A 5,109-nucleotide genomic window follows, 5' to 3' on the forward strand; every position below is an offset into this window, starting at 1 on the left:
ATGACCGGAGAGATGCCCTTATTTCTTCATAATCAGATTTACTACTTACATATGCATATATACGCATATATATATATATATACACGTATATGAATGTTAAACTTACATTTACATGCAAGTTTCAAACAGCACGCGAAATGCTTTGATGCTACTTAAGTCGAAACCATTCCGTATAATGCGGCAATTTCCGGGTAAACTCATGCATTTATGAACAAAACGTAATCCACTTTGTTTATAACTTAATTAGTTAATTTATATGAATTATTATTATTTTTTTTTTTTGCCATCGCTTCCGAAGCTGGTACCCAATGATATGCAATAAGATGCAAATAGAAATGCAATGCAAAAAAATCTGCTTAAAAAAAAAACTGTATTTTTCTCCTTAATTATTAGTTGTTTGTTAATCGAAGTGGAACAGTGGAACATTTTGTGTGATATATATATGTATATATACATATATGTATAGGTATGTATGGTTTGTAATTTTTTTTGGATTCATTCATTAGTTTAAGATAAGGGGAATTGGAAGGGGAAGTGTTTATACCTAGTGCAACGTAGGCAATGCACTAAATGTTTGCGTAGATATCCAGGACTTTTCAATTATTGAGAGCATGACGAAAAAGAGAGAAATTACATCCGATAGTAAGCGGCTCAGTTACGCGGCGACCTGAAAGCCTAAGAGGATTCTCTTTTCTGAGGAAAGAAGACAAATTCTTCTCCCATTCAATTCTCTATCACGGAGGACATCAATCTTACCCAAGTTTTAATGGTACGAGAGTCAAGGCATAGTTGTGTGCGTGAAGTGTGGTGACGTCCTTGAATGAATTACTTCCTGAACAAGTGATATTGTGGCGGATGGCCTTCAGCGATGTATGAATGGACGGCATACGTGGTTCCGGCTGCGTATAGTAAAACAACACCCAGAGCTGTATAACATGGGGTTACCCTGCAATTTCGTGGGGCCATTAAGCAATGAGATCGTAGATAGACCTCGACACTTGTCAAATAACGCCAAAATAGCTCATATCCACTTCCTATTTCGATACCACACGGAGAGGACTCCCTTTATTGGAGATTGTCCTACTTCTTGAGGTCGTCGGTTATTGCCTGTAAAAAGAGCTCGTGTGCCATTAGGCAACAATGGCAACTCGCTTGTAATGAAAACTCTGCCGCGCGACTAGTGAGTCGTCAGGGGTGATTCTCTTTCATGCGGATAGGAGTCAGTGTTCTTTTATATTCAAAATGGCGGCCATTAGCCAGCCAGTCGCAGAAGACTTGAAGGGGAGAATGCGTTACGTTAGAGAAGCAATTCGACCTGTAATAGAAAAAAAATCAACTAATTAAAAAAAATTTTTTTTTAAATAAATAAAAATTTCTCCCTAAAGCCGTTTTCGGGCGCCTATACACATTCTTAGCGAATATACACAAAGCTTCTATAGCGATTGTTTAGTGATCGACACTGAGTCAGTGACATTTTCTCAGTCGCTTTTATAAAACTAGAAAAACTTGGAAGACTTTGTAAACAATCAAATCATTAAACTTTTACGAGTAGTAACAATTGCTGATATTAAATATTTGACGTAAACTAATTGGGGTTTTCTTAATTGCTGTACATCGCTTTGTAATGCTTATCTTATCTATCTCCATCTAGCGGTGGATAGATAGATCAAACTAACTTTTTATGAATACTTTTGGAGAAATGCTTTGCCTTTTTTTTCTTTCCTTTTATTCTTAAATTCTTACAAATCTCAGCCAATTGTATTGAAAACGATAAGGCATTTGAATGTGCAAACACCATTCACCATTTTAATAATACGCAATTACCGTTTGAACGTTGACAACTAAATCTCTTTGATAAGCACTTGGGCAGCAGGAGGTTCTATATTAAATGTAAACATCTCCTGCGGCACTAGTACTTAGAAAAGCGATTTTGTTTCTCTAGTTGGAAACTTGAAATACAACAACAACAACAATAACAATAACAACAGCAACAAAACTTTACTTCAATCACCGCCAATAAACCACAAAGCAAGGTAATTAAAAGTTTTTAAGATAACACATAGAAAAGTATGAAGTTACAATTAAAAGCACTTAATAAAACTTTGCCGAGCACTTGGCTTAGTTGCATAGTTATTAAGATTACTTGAATTGATAAGCGCGATGTCCTTGACAGTTTTCCAAAAGCAATAAAAGAAACTTAACGTGCACGACGTGGACACATTTTTCCTCTTTTTTTTTTTTTTTTTTTTTTCCAAGCCAATGTCTCTGACGTCTGTTTAGAAGAAACGCATTCGTTATTAAAATTGTCGTCTTATAATGCAATTAAAAAATTGAATACATTTTTCTAGGTAAGAATTATTTAAGTAACTCACCCCATAACGCGACCAATATAGTAAAACTCCACGATTGCCACGTCATTTAGATAACTTTTGAAGCCAAGTGCAATAAAATCGAGCGCGTTTATAAAGAATGATTTTTTTTTTTTTTTTTTGTTTTTCAAATTTCAATATGGATTATATTAAGGATTGCTGCTTACCAATGAACATCTGAAATGAAAGCTAAAATTCAGCCTTTTTGGGGGGCACTCTCTAGAGCAATTGCTCGAATAATAACAAATTTTACTTTACCTTTCCCTTTAAACAAGATAAATGAAAGACTTGCTGTCAGTTTTTTCCGATCTTTCCGAGATATCAAAAGGAAGAAAGACTAGAATCTGTTAATCAATAAGTCCACGTGGCCGTTAAATTTTTATCCATTACCGCGGTGAGATAATGCTGCTTGCTTTGCACCATAACTATCCTCTTGATAAAAGAATCTCTCTGTTGACAGCGTAGTCTCAGTCCTGATTATTTTAATCTTGACCTAATCCATTAGCACAAATTGATTCGGAGGTTGAAGAACAGCCAGAAGTTTTGCGTTTTACGTTGTTGTAGAAGAAAAATCATCTCAAATATGCTGTAAGAAAATGTAACACATGTTAGCAAGTAATAATAATAATACTCGTTTCATTACTTTGACGTATCCAAATATCCAAGAGAGAGAGAGAGAGAGAGAGAGAGAGAGAGAGTGTGTATAAGCTCTTATAATGCTTTCATAAGATGAGAAGTTAAGAATTGTTATTATTTTCTTCTCAGCTTAGTTTAAGAGATGATGAGACGGCTTAAAATTGTCTTCCAGTCATTTTTCCTACAAAAAAAAAAAATAAAATAAATAAATAAATAAATGAGTAAATAAAAAAGAAAACATAAATTTTCATCAAATATTTATATTTATTTTTATAAGTTTGAACATGAATACATGTACGTATGTATTCTTGTATGCATTTATTTTAAAATTGAATTTGTTTACATTTAAAATTAATTACATAACAAGTAAATAGACAATATATGCTCACTTTGCGACGACTTCTCGAATGCCTACCATAACTTTAAACAAATATGTAAAGACTTTGCAGTGCTTATCTGGATGTTCAGGTTCATAATAATCAATTAGAAATTATTCTATGTTGGGCGAAGTTAGCTTATTAGGGACTTGCTTGGTATTGGCTTTTGTGATATTCAGAATTGTACGCAACAGAAGTTAAGTGTTTGTGTGTAGCAGGTCAGTATGTCACTAGGCCGATTACAAGACTGTTTATTACTCGCTTTATACAAGAAATGATTTCAGCTCTTGGGATCTGGATTTTGTATTTTATGCCCTTTCAATTTTAACTCTTTTAAGATCTTTAGGTTTTCACCGATCTCGTCGAACACGCATATAATTTACATACCATTTTTGTTTTTCTAAACATTTGTAAAGGGGAAAGTGAAGGGAGTCCATTTAATTGTCCCAAAAGGCTGCAAATCCAATAATCAATAAAAACATTTTTCTATTGAAAAGTCAAAAAGGGAAAGCTTTGAAGCATTTCCTTGATTTAAAAGATGAACTTTAATTCTTTGCATTTATACCATAATTTAATAATTAATTGACTTATTGAAATTAACAACGATGGGGACCACACTATGAAAGTTATTAAGGAATAGAAAAGTTTAAAGAGTTATGTGGGATTCGGATTATGAACTTTTTTGAGTTTTCAGATTAGTTGACCTTGGTTGTCCTGTTACTCTCTCTCTCGCTCTCCTTCTCTTTCTCTCTCTTTATGTCAATCTCTTCGTCTCTCTTTCTATCTCTATGTCCCTTTATCCGTATATATATCTTCCTCCCTCTGTGTGGATCTCTCTCGCTCTCCCTTGTAAATTGCTTTGAGCTTTCAGATTAGTTGACATTGATTGGTTTCTCTCTCGCTCGCTCTCTCTCTCTCTTTCTCTCTCTCTTTCTCTGTCTCTCTCTCTCTCTCTCTCTCTCTCCCAATCTCTGTCTACGTCTACTTGTTTCTATTTGCACCTCACTCCCTTTGTCTGTATCCCTCACTTCTTCTCTCTCTGTCTCTGTCTCTCTCTCGCTATCTATCTCTCAATCCCTTTCGCCTTCTGTACCCCTCTATCATTATCTCACTCCCTCTATCTGTATCTCTCTCTTCTCCTATATCTGCATCTCTCTCTCTTTTTATGTCTCTCGCCCTATATCTTTGTATCCTGCCTCCATGTCCTCAACCTCCCTTGCTGTCAATCATATTTAATTGAACCGTATGAACACATTTCCATAATGATATTTTCCCTAAAATTTTCATACAAATCATTGTATTTTTGCTGTATAAAGATGTTTTCAACCGCAATAATTATTTTTGTAGTTAATTTAAAAAAAAAAAGAATCCCGTCACCTAAGAACACGTTAAGAGAAGACGGAAAAAAAGAAATTAGAACCAGACGACATAAGTAGTCAAAGTGATAGTTTTTTTGCGTTCGCCTAAGTATAAGTACATTTCCTAAAACTAAAGAATTCTAGTTTCTTTAGGGCAATATTTCAGTTTTTTTGAACTAGAATTCTTTTCTCTCATGCGACCGTGCCTCTAGGCAATAGGAAGGACATCGACTTTTCTTCTTTCGTTTTGTGTGCAATATATAGTACGCTGTAGAAGAATATTTGGACATGGTACCAAAAAGAATGATGTGATTAGCACACTTTTGTATTGTGCTAGTGTTTAAAGAACTTAAATGGATAAAAATTCAA

At 34.4% G+C, this 5,109-nt stretch overlaps 1 long non-coding RNA gene across 2 annotated transcripts; it reads right to left on the reverse strand.

The window, feature by feature from the left end:
- Positions 1–609: 609 nt before the first annotated feature.
- On the reverse strand, positions 610–3,189 carry LOC119644467. 2 transcript variants are annotated; one of them, XR_005248519.1, is made up of 4 exons: positions 3,013–3,189; positions 2,628–2,955; positions 2,373–2,546; positions 610–1,315 (listed from the first exon to the last, which is right to left on the reverse strand). It is a non-coding gene; the product is annotated as an uncharacterized LOC119644467 (long non-coding RNA). The 2 variants fall into 2 exon arrangements; XR_005248518.1 differs by having other exon boundaries at positions 2,628–3,189.
- Positions 3,190–5,109: the final 1,920 nt, after the last annotated feature.

This window comes from Glossina fuscipes, unplaced genomic scaffold (genome assembly GCF_014805625.2).
Source record: "Glossina fuscipes isolate IAEA_lab_2018 unplaced genomic scaffold, Yale_Gfus_2 117259, whole genome shotgun sequence".
NCBI lineage: Eukaryota > Metazoa > Arthropoda > Insecta > Diptera > Glossinidae > Glossina > Glossina fuscipes.